The sequence below is a fragment of the Lissotriton helveticus genome, chromosome 12, assembly GCF_964261635.1.
Source record: "Lissotriton helveticus chromosome 12, aLisHel1.1, whole genome shotgun sequence".
In the NCBI taxonomy this organism is placed as follows: Eukaryota; Metazoa; Chordata; class Amphibia; order Caudata; family Salamandridae; genus Lissotriton; species Lissotriton helveticus.
Window position 1 is genome coordinate 574,573,912 of NC_136073.1, and position 12,101 is coordinate 574,586,012.

The 12,101-nt window shown below is 45.4% G+C and overlaps 1 protein-coding gene across 2 annotated transcripts in view; it reads left to right on the plus strand.

Moving 5' to 3' along the window:
- NDRG4 (NDRG family member 4) overlaps positions 1–12,101 on the plus strand; it is an 898,768-nt gene that overhangs the window by 105,534 nt on the left and 781,133 nt on the right. The gene's annotated exons all lie outside the window — the stretch shown is intronic.

Below are 12,101 nucleotides of genomic sequence, written 5' to 3' on the forward strand. Positions count from 1 at the left end.
GTGGCTCACAGTTTTGGGAGATTGTGGCGTGAACGTGGGTTTCTTACGTCACATGGAGCAAAGATACAACATGGTCAGCTAGTTAATGAGCTCCTCCAGTCACTGACCTTGCCACTACAAGTTGCCATTGTAAAATGCAGTGCACACAAAAAGATTCAGAATGATGTTGGCCGCGGGAATGCATTTGCAGACGAGGTTGCGAAAGAGACTGCAAGGAACACAATGAGTCGGATGTATGTTGTAGGTCCCGCTAGATGGATTACTGATGTGGGAATGTGTGAGGACACCATCGAAAGCGTGAAATCTATACAAGCCGAGGCAACTGAGAAAGAGGTGAATGAATGGAGAGAAAGTAAGGGTAGGTTAGATGCGAATGGTTGTTGGGTCGAATTGTCAGAACACCAGCGATGGCTATTACCTAACGCATATGTACTTGCAGTAGTAACAATGGCTCATGGATTTGCGCACATCAGTTCGAAAGGAATCTGTAAAGTATTGGCCCCAGTATGGCAAAACAGCAATATCCCGAAATATGCAGAGAATGTGGTCAGAAACTGTATGGTATGTTTGAAGTACAATCCCGGTAGGGGAACCCCAACTCCAGCTGGTCATTTTGCGCCTCCAACTTATCCGTTCGAGGTTTTGCAGCTCAATTTCATTCACATGGAGAGATGCAACAATCTGAAGTATGTGCTCGTTGTTGTTTGCGCTTTCTCCAGGTGGGTGGAAGCGTACCCCCTTAAGGACAATACTGCCTTGTCAACTGCCAAAGCTCTTGTCAAAGAGTTCTTCCCGAGATTCGGCATGCCTAGAATCGTCTGGAGTGATAATGGAAGTGAATTCGTAGGACGCGTGATGAAGAGAGTGTGTGAATGTTTAGGCATACAACAAAAATTCCACTCTGCGAATCACCCCCAATCAGCTGGATTAGTAGAGTGCTACAATGGCACTTTAAAGCTCAAATTAGCCAAGATCCAAGCCTGTACAAGTCTTAAATGGCCTGACGCCTTGCCTCTAGCACTCTTGTCAACCAGAATGACAGTCCATTCCAGGTTAGGACTTAGCCCCCATGAGATAGTGTTTGGCCGCCCAGCCAACGTCTGGGGCGTGCCAAGACCAAACAAACTCAGCGAAATAGAGCACCCCGTACTGCTTGACTATTTGTGCGAATTGACAACTAAATTGCGTGTTTTACACCAACAGGTTCACAGTTCCTCTCCACCAGCCTCTGACGATCCAGGTCACTCCATCGCACCCGGCACGTGGGTCTTGGTGCGGAATTTCCAGCGCACAAACAACGGACAGCCGAGGTGGACCGGACCTTACCTGGTACTTCTTTCCACGAGATCAGCGGTTCGGGTGGAAGGCAAAAAGAACTGGGTGCACGGGACCCATTGTAAACGGGTCCCTCTGCCCCTTCCATACGACCGGTGGGTCAACGAAGGAATTGCCGACTCCGAGACAGAATCCATACCTCGCTTCATCCCTTTCAGCGATGCACGTTTAAAAGAAACTGGTACCGAAAAGGAGAGTGATCATATTTTACAAGGACTTGTGCCACCGTCTATGCAGTTGGACACTACCGAACCTGAGACATTGTTTGAAGACCACACCGTACCTGGGAAACAACAATATAATCTAAGGTCAAGACAAAGAGACTAATAAAAAAAAAAAACGAATGTGATTTTCCCTTCCCCCAAGAACTATTTTTGATTTTTCAGCTCTCTCACTCTCAGGAAACTTGCTCATTTTTGATTTTCGAACCGCCATCCGGTTCTGCTGCTAGGGTCGCGGTTGAAGGCTGGGGAGTGCAACTGGGGACGTCTAGGTCAACGGTTCTGGTTGGTCCAAGGGAGTTACCCCGGACTGAACAGAGCGCACTCCCTGGCAGAACCAACCTACCACCGCGGGCAGCAACTAGAGGATGGAGTTTCCTAGGGTAAAGAGACCTACCAGACTCACGAACTTTGAAAGACAATTATGCACTGTACTGGCCAAAAGAAGGTTTTTGATAACATGTATTTTAATGTTGTGTAGCATAACGATGTTTTTAACTGGTTATACTCTATTCGTATTCCAAGTTACTTTTTCAAATGACACCCGGCCACAGCCTCCTCCTACTATCTCTCCACACTACTTTCACCATCTACCTGAACACGAATCTGCCAGAAGACTCGAATTTGTAAATAACTCATTCATTCAACTTCTACACCAACACCAGTCCATAATGAACACGTCGAACTGTTGGATATGTGGACTCATGCCACACACAACGGATAAGGGTATCCCATACTTCATCCTGCCTTTCAGTTATTATGGTTCTCTGTGGGCTTTCCAGACGATGTTCCTATTCGCCCTAGAACCATACCCGACCCGTTCTACTGAAAGTGATTCCAGTAACAAGGCACTAATAGCAGGGATAAGAAATATGAGTAGAGAGTTCGACACCTATCTTACGATTCCCAAAGATGAACTCACTCCGTACACTCGTTGGAACGTAACTAAATATGGGGTTTACCTGAGTAAGAGCCAGACAGCAAAGAAATCCCGCCCAGTTTGGATAGTACCCAACCGAGGTCACTTATGTTTACAAGGTATCGGCAGGGATCCCAAAGCACAATTAGGAAAGAGTATATGCACGGAAACCTATGTGTTCGCTTCCCGAACTTCCCCTATACTATTAGCAGCCAAAGGCACGTATTTCGTCTGCCATGACCAAGCTTACACCTGGTTGCCTCCTGACTTCTCAGGTACATGCTTTATCGCATTTCTGCTGCCTCCCACCTACACGGCCAGAGCAGATTACCATCGGACAAGGACAGCTAGAGGTGTCGTGAGTAAAGACGACACCGCGGGTCAGGAATTCGCTGACTTCGCAAAGGGTTTTCTGCCATTTTGGGGGCCTATGGTGAACAGCAGGAATATTCGCCAGTTATCGAGGATAGTTGAATCCGCCGTGATTACAACGGCCGGAGCTCTTGGCAATTTGACGATCGAACTTCAGTCGGATCGACTTATGACCCTTCAGAACCGAGTTGCCCTAGATATCATACTCGCCGATCGTGGTGGTGTGTGTAGAGTGATCCAATCCAGTTGTTGCATTTTCATCCTTGATAACGCACCGACAGTGTACCAGGCCATCTCTAAGTTACATGAGATATCTGGTTCCCTTCACGTAGAAAAAGGGGACTGGTCCTTACTAGGGTGGTTCTGGGGACTGATCGCTACCTGGGGATGGAAAACACTGATCTTCATTGGGATGATCTTAGCACTTCTGTTTATGTTCTGCCTGTGTGTACAGTACGCTCCTGCACTATGTGGCCTCTGTGCTACCTCATGTGTACGGAAGCCTGTGTCAAGGGACGAACTGAGCAACAGAATGATGCTACAGCAGCATCTCCACGAATTCCTTCATACAGACTTAGACTCGGATTAACACGAATTATTGCCTTATATGAGGGCAAAAGGAGGGTCTGTGGTTCTGAAATTCTGGACCCTACTGTTGTCCCGGTATCGAGGTCCGATACCCGTATCTCGAAACATCAACGTACCATGACGAATTTGGTATCGACGAACCGATAATGATTAGGACACCATTCCTATGCATTTGCATCATGATCGAGACATGCTAACACCCCCGAATCGTAGTTTCCGTCCCGACCCCTCAGACTCCATTTTGTAAACGGTATCCATCTTGTGTCTTGCCCTCATGATAAGTCAATTAAAGGTCGAGCTTGATCTAAAAGGATACGTCCACCTTCCCTGACTTCCCCCTGACCTGTCCCAACTGACTCCCTTGCCTCCAGCCAAACCTGTGTGGGCAGCTCCTCGCCCAGTGGCCAAACACGATAGCATCAATGCACAACATACCACAAACCATTCACCTCTTACAGATCATGTTTTCTACACACATACACACCTGTCCACGCTCCCTGTTTATGGCCAGTTTTATGACCAGGAGGTGCCTTCTTTTATTGGGGTTTCACCGATATCTGATGGGAGTTCCGGGCCTGGCTAGGTAATCTATCACGAATTGGACATCTAAAATACGGGCTTGACTACATGACTTCGCTCTTTTGTATTATTGTAGAAATATGTGTATAGCCATATCATAAACTCAAGAATTCTTGCTTGCAGCTATTATTTCTGTATATAAGGAGAAGGCTGGTTCTGTAAAAACGAACAGTCTCCTGAGAACACATGACCCGTGCTTGTCGTGCTTCTAGGACTTCTGTTACTTGGTAGCTATCAATAAAACTTGATCTCTGACTGCGACTAGAAGACTCCGTGTTTCTGTGGTCCGAAACAAGGGGGAACTCAGAGGTCTTCGGGTGTTATCCCCTGGCACCACCGGGTTCTCAAAAACCCGGCACCTCACTGGCCAGTGAAGAAATAACCTTATAATGAAACCTCCCCATTTAATTTTACCTACCTCCCTGGTTGTTATGTGATGACCTTACATCTCGCAAAATGGACTCTTTTTAGATCAGCCGTTGGACTGGGTGTTTTGAATTTAAATCGCATTTATAGTCCTAAATATGCGGCAGGAAGTAACATCATTGGTTGGATGGAACACAGTGTGCAGAAGTACAAACATACAGTGCATTGTCAAGAAATATATTGTGACATTGTCATTCATGTTTCGGCGCTATGTTTGGTGTTGCACTCTGCCCAGAAGTGCATAGCACCTCTGCACAGCCAGGACATCGAAAGGAGCCCGTTGACCAAATGAGGATGCCACTAGCCTCCCCAAGGGAAGCAATTAGCCTCCCCAAGGGAGATTTTCTGCAATATCTGCGTGTTCTGCCCTCTCAGTCGAGTACAAAACACCCGCTTCTTGAGTAAGGAATTTCCCCATTTCCCCATTACTGCGACAAATATGTAAATGCTGTGCCACTGGAATGTGTGCAGTGTGGGGAGCGATCCTGGGCTGGGGAGCCAATGGTGGTAGCATTGGTTAAATGGAGTTTTGGGCATATATACCCTGAAATGATGATGGACAGTTATAGGATCTGTTAACAATTTAGTAATCCCACTAAGAGATAGAAGTGTCTCCCACGTGATGTATACTCTCTCTAGGGCCTCCATTCGTAGTCTGCAGTACAAATGTAACCAAGTATGTAGACCTTCTCGTTTTTTAAGCTCAGTGGTCGAAGTGGGTGAGATCGCCATGGCACAGCGTGCCCCAACTTATTTAATTTAATAGACTCCATTCCCCAACGTATTTATCATAAAAATGCTCCCAGGACGGCAGAAATAGCCATGGCCAATAGATAATGCTCAGCTGTTTGTTGCCGTTCGGGGATGGACGGGTTGGGCAGAGAAGGAAAGGGACTCTGTCTTTACCTTCTTGTGACATCACATGACATGAATTTGTACTTGTAAAGCGCACTGCTGCCCCAGCAACAGGGCGTCCTGGCGCTGTAATCATACCGCTGTGGAACCCTTCCTGGCTTTTCCCTGTGAAATGTCCTCTCCTGGGAACCCCCAAGGTGAAGCCAGGCATCTCAGCGCTGTTGGGGCCATTGTGGAGATTAAGCAAGCTATTGCCCAGAGTTGCAAAGTGGGACCCATGATTAGAATAGGCACCGAGGCGAGATTTATCAGGTCCGTGGAAATTGAGCCCAAGACCCGCCGAGGCGGGAATTGAACCCTGGTCCCGGGCCAGACCTCTGCATCAGAGTCTGCCGCTCTAACCATTGAGCCACACATCTCCACTATGCCCAGAGAAGACAAGGACTATGTCCACTTCTCCTGCTCTGCAGCTGCCCTGCCCCTCTCTCTTTGTTTCTCATATTCCCTCTCTGTTTCGCTCCTCCTGACTTGCTGAAAACCATGACTCCAAGAAACAGCTCTTACCCTCTCTTTCCCCTCCTTTCCTACATTCGTTCCCTGTGAAATGGATGCAAAAAAGAAAGAAACATCTTTGCTGTAAATGACTCTTTTTCTGACATTTTTCTATTCGAAATTGCTGCCTCAGGACGAAGAGGAAAAAAGAGGTTCAAAATACGAAAAATAAATACATAACTAAAGCAAGACAGAGTGGCCGCAAAGTGGCCATATAGGTTTTATTCACACCCAAATACATTAGCACCTCTTTACAGAGTTTGCCAGTGAAGCGCTACTTTGGTTTTCTCGTCCTTCTTTGAACAGCATTGCTTTCCCCGGGTGGGAAGTGCCCAATTCCTGTAGGTACTATAATACCTGGTTGATGTGTGAAGTGGGCTTCTTTTTAACCATACTGGGTTCATTTTGTAAGGATATAAGCAATGACCAATGATACTGGTCCCTTCGATGCCCTGTAGTCATGTCCTTAACTTTTCTGGCAAAAAAAACTCATTGATTTCGAAATAATGAGTGTAAAAGCGTTAAGGTAACCATGTTGTTCCTGCTTACATTTCACATGCTTTGCATTCCCTATGAGTGTTTGCTTTTTCCAGGATGTTATTCGTTTTTTTTAGGCAGCATAGTACTTTGGCTAGTGCATAATTTAAATGAGTCGCATCCAGGTGTTTATAGCGAGGCACCATTGGGTTGTAGCTGAAGCAGTGGGAGTTTCTCTCAGTGGGGCAGTATGATGTTCAGTGGCGGAGAGGATGTGGCACTATGGCCAGAGCTGCCACATTTCAAACTGGGGAACCAGGTTCAGTCTTCATGACAAGTCCACAGACCACTCTCCTGAGGGCGCACATTCCCATACTATACCTAAGAAGGCCCTGCTAGACTTTAGGATCAATGGTGTCTTAGCATCAGCAGGTGGACCCTAGCAGTGGCAAATATGGGTTAACCTTGAAGGCCTGTCCACCACAATCCATACTGAAGTTCACTTCCAGTCTTGCGGGCAGGCCTACAAAGCAGCACACCCTAGAATGACAGTGACTCTGTCACTGAGGTCAGAGCCGGACTGGGAACCACAACCGGACCTGTCAAAGTGCTTGGCCAGCCACCCCTCCCTACTCGGGGGGTTGGAGGTGCTGCCGAGCTCTTTGCCAGGGCCAGTTTTCGGCTGATTTTGGTACAGGGCCGATTTTGCATCTATGCTGCAAAAAAGGCCCTGTATCAAAAACGGCCCCCAGGGGCCCAAAACCGCCCCCCCCCCACCCGTGCGGTACACCGGGGGATTGCCCGGTGCCCGCTATTGCCAGTCCGGGCCTGACTGAGGTCACAGGACACATGAGCCCAAACCGCCTCACCCATTGGTACCTCCGTTGGCCTTGTTTCTCTCTGCTTCATGCCCAAGCACTTTTAACATGTGCTGCCTGATTTGGGGCCACTGGAATTATGCAGCAGTGGAGGACAAAATGATGTTGTAGTGTTGACTAAATAATGCAGCACAAAAAGTCTGCAGTGTAAAGCAATACTCTTTCTGATACTTTATTATTTTGACATTTTTACACATACTAACAGTCTCTGCAAATATTTTGCCTCTTTAGTACCAGTGTAGCATACAGATGCCGCAGTGAGAAAGGTTACAAGTCAACCAAAGGACTCTCCACTTCGTAGCAACACAAATCACACGTTTTAGTAAGTTTTGATCCGTTTGAACTACAGACAATTTTTTAGTTCAAATCGTCAGATTATGCAGCAGCAGCAGATGTATTATGTGGCAAATATGGCAGAGCAATAATTATGTGGAAAACATTTGCAAACTAGGATATTTTGCTATTCATGTTTGAAATGCTTTTGTGGAAAAAGGGAGGAGAAATGCTGATGACAGAAACTACATGGCTCGGAGCCAATGGCTTATGATTCCACTTTTAAGCTATTTGAGACATTCTGTGATTGGAAATGTATCCCACTTTGTGTATGTATTTTAATGTCAATAACTTATTAAACCTTAAATAAACATATGTAGCCACTGGTTGTCTTAAATAATGTAATAAACTGTAACTGGTCAGTGAAATGCCAAAGAAATACCAAAAATTGGGATGTTTGGCTCTTTCTGGCCGCACATTTGACTCCGCCCACTGGCCAATCATCGGGTTATTCCCATTCACAATTCCTCTAATTTTTTTCCCCACTTCGACCACTGTTTAAGCCCCACAAATTGAGAGGTTCATAAAGTGCTGAACTACATGTGGGGAAAGAGATGCTTAGGAACCTGTAGTAGAAGTCTTTTGTGTAAACTGCAGTGGGTAATTTGTAAATTAAAAAATTAGGAGTGAAAGAGTCCATCGTTTTTCTTAGAATCCTGCTGCTGGCGCTTCCAAATACTAAGGGTCTTATTTACAAGCCCCATACGCCGCTGGTGCGTCTTGTTTAATATGGGAAAAAGTGACGTACCGGCGGCGCAAGGGGCTTGTAAATAAGCCATAATGCTGCCTATTCTCAATCTCCCCTGACGCCTCTTTGTTCCATCACCCTACACTTCCTGTCTGTTTAAAACATTCTTCCAGGTTCTCTTTCATCCCTGCTTTCTCCCTCTGTCAATTTTTTTTCTCCATTTTTCACTTCCTCCTTTTTTTCTGCCTTTCTCACTTTTGCTCTGCGTCAAATGACGAAAATCAGTCCCAGTCCCCCAAAATGGGAGGCGGAGTCTAGCGCCTGCACAGATGAAGAACTGGTAAGAAGCCTTTCCCTGCCGCTTCGCCACGTCCTGACCCCCCCCCCCCCACCTACCTCTTTCCTGCAGTCCACCTAAGCCTTTCCATTGTCTTCCAGTCCCCGCGCGCTCCCCACCGCTGATGACTCATCCGAGCCCTCATTAGGCAGCTGCCGCCCGAATTCTAACTGTAAAAATGATGTATGCGTTTCCTCGCTGTTAATACATTATTTGGGTCATTTCTGAGACGCTTTCAAACACCCTCGCCTCTGCGTTAGCCTACACTGGAAAACCTTAAAGGGCGTTTGGCTGTTTTGTTGAAATACCGATACATAATCCATGAGTTCTGCGTTTTATGTTTTCCTTATGAAATGGTTCTCCACTTCATTTGGTGGCGCTGGTGCCCCCTTGATAGCTAGGTGCAGTTAATGACGTGTTATATAAAGTCAGTGTTACTTTTCTTCTCATTCAAGCACCCAGGCATGCTGTTAAATGAGGTAGCACGAATGCAATGTGAAGAAAGAGTGATTCTCAATCGGGGCACAAACATTGTTTTATGCCTGGGTTTAGCTAAGAGCTTTTGATTGTGATAGAAAAATGTATATATAAAATATGCTTACTATGGTTGACTTTTAACCAGCTCATTGAGGGCCAGATGTACGACCGTGTCATTTAGCGTCTCGTAAATTGCGCCCAATTGCGAGTTGCTAAATGTCATGCACAACAGTGTCGGAGACACTGTTAGCGATTTCCATGGGGTCCCAAATTGCATGCCTCATGCATATTAATGAGGCTGTTGCAATTTGCGGCCCCATTGGGAATGGCTGGCACTCCCAGGTATGATGGCCTGCCGGGCTCAGCAGAACTCCATGTCTGGGGCTGCTTTTAAATAAAGCAGTTTTTTTAAATGCAGCCTGTTAGCCTTAAAGGAAAACGGGATGCATTTATAAAAATAAAAATTAAACAATTTTGTTTTATTTTTTAAGGACAGGTAGTGGTGCCTGAGACCACTGCCTGCCCCTAAAAAATATTTTCCCCTGCATGCGAGTACTTTACCACCCTCTTGAAGAGGGCGGTAAATTGTGAGTGTTTTGCAACCGCAATTGCAGTTGCAAAACAATCTTACATAGGCCTCTGACTCGAAGGGACACCCTTGAAACGCTTCTTCCTAATAGCGACTCGCAATTCCTATTTAGATAGTCGAAAAAATTGAGAATCGCTAAATAGGGATTGTACATGACCCTACAGCCTCGGGCCGTGGAGGGAGTTACGGTGGGGCAGGGAGGCGGGGAGGGGGAGGGGCGGGGTGGAGGGTGCTAAAAACAGGCATATGGATCATTGCAGGTAAGTGCACAATTTAATTAATAAAAACGAAATTCGTAGCGTGCACTGCCTGGCAAAAAGCAATGCTGTGCGCGCTACGAATTTTGTTTTATTAATTAAATTGTGTACTTACCTACAATGATCTATATGCCTGTTTCTAGCACCCTCCCCTCCCCGCCTCCCTGCCACACCGTAACTCCCTCCACGGCCCGCGGCTGTGACCCTATTAGATTTTGCGACCCGTTTCTGCATGCAAAATAGAGTCGCACATCTGACCCAGAATGAGGCCCAGATTTTGCTTTGGGATTGCGCCACTTTTTTGGCACAACCCCAATGCCAAATCTCAGTTTTTAAATCTCATAATGCTCTTAAATGTACTCATTATATACCTGTTAAGCATGTGTGTGAGGTCTTAATATCAGATTTCATGTGATATCACTTCCAGTGAGGTCACTCCCTGTGATGTCACGTGCAATGTCACGTGTCGTAACATCATGCGCTGTCATGGCACGCGTCATGATTTCACTTGCATACTACCTAGTTAGTCCCTCCACTTGTGTTTTTTAGAATTTGTGCCCTGGCTCATTTCTTTTAGTGGTCTCAACTGTGATTCACATCTTGTGTATGCCCACCACAGCATACGACATGGCCAATCTTTCAGCCCACTTGAGCCACTGGTTCCTTTTTCTGTACGTGACAACATTCTGTTCAAACATAATGTTATCACCCAATAAAAGTAGTCCTTTCAGTGTCAATAAATTGTGGACCATTGTGTGCTTGTAAAACTAAAAAAGTTAAATGAAATGTATTATTTGCTTATTTTAAAGATTGCAAGGGCTCGGCATCTTCCAAGGCACTGCTATAAGGACCTTCACTGCTTGCCTCTGTCGAGTCCTGTGTGCACTGCTTGCAGCTGGAATGTTTTGAAACAGGCTTTCAGCTTACTCCAAAATGGCTGCCTTTGGGTGTGCATGTGGGCAAATGCATTGGTGGCCATCTTTAAGTAAAATTTCAACTCATTCCAAAATTGCTGCCCATGCATGTGTAAGCGCATGGGCAGGGATTTTAAATGTTTTTGTAACACTTTATTACAAAAAAGAACTCACCTGTGCATCCACCTAATTTGAATCACCAGTTATGTGTTTTACTGGTGCTGTTTTCTTTTGCATCATTATTGCTGTCTGTTTTGCCTCTGGTGGATGGGTTTTGTTCCTACCTGTTTCTTAATCTTCAGTTATGATGGTCTTTTGTTTTTTATATCATTGTGGCTGGAGGTATTGCCTATGGTGTTGGGCTACGTACCTGGGTGTTACTGAACTTCATATTAATTCGTTTTGTGGTCTTTTGGTTTTGTATCACTTTTGTATCACTGTACTTGCTGTTTTGCTTGGAGTGGGTTGCATTAACTTATGTTCGTAACAATTTCCGAACCTGTAGTTAGGTGTTTTACCAGAGGTTTTTGTGGTTTTATTGTTTTTTTTTAGTGGTGTCTGGATGTCTATAGATCGGTAATGGTGTTTCGGCAGACAGCTGTATGCGTTGTGGATCTGCAGTGCTGTTTGCACTGGATTATTAAGCATTTTAGGATCTTCAGTGGTATTTGAGCTGTTCGTGGAAGTCTGTGTTTTAATAGTGAAGTCCAATAAGACTAGGGCCGGCTTTAGGGTGAGGCAACCAGTGCAGTAGCATGGGGTTAAAAGCAGCAGCTGCAGAGCTTCTTGTGGGGCAAGCAGTTTTCAGGAAACAATAAAAATGTCAAGATAACTCTGGTGATTAATGCTCCTGCGGAAGAGAGTTAGGAGTATTGTCTAGTGGCCGTTTTGAATGATCACAAAGTAGGGCAAAGGGCTAATATGGCTGCTGCAAATTACATGTACCATTCAAATCACAGATCTGTATTTTATTTATATAGCTCAGTGGGTTACTGCTTCTGGCACAGAGATCATTTTGTTGCTTGCAGTTCATTAGTTACAATCCTAATACAGCACACTGACCTATGAACTGTCATCTTAGAGCTGCATGCAAACTGCATGGTTTAGACTAAAACATTATGGGTTTTTTTCACCCAGTATTTCATTATGCTAATATTTTCAAAAATGTTCATTTGGGTAGAAATAAATTCTTATTAGTAATGCCAAGTCCAACAACTGTCACGCGTAAAATCCTGAGTTTAAGCTTCACCAGACCAAACACTCTTAGTGCCTACTAATATGGATGACGTGATTTCTACACCTTA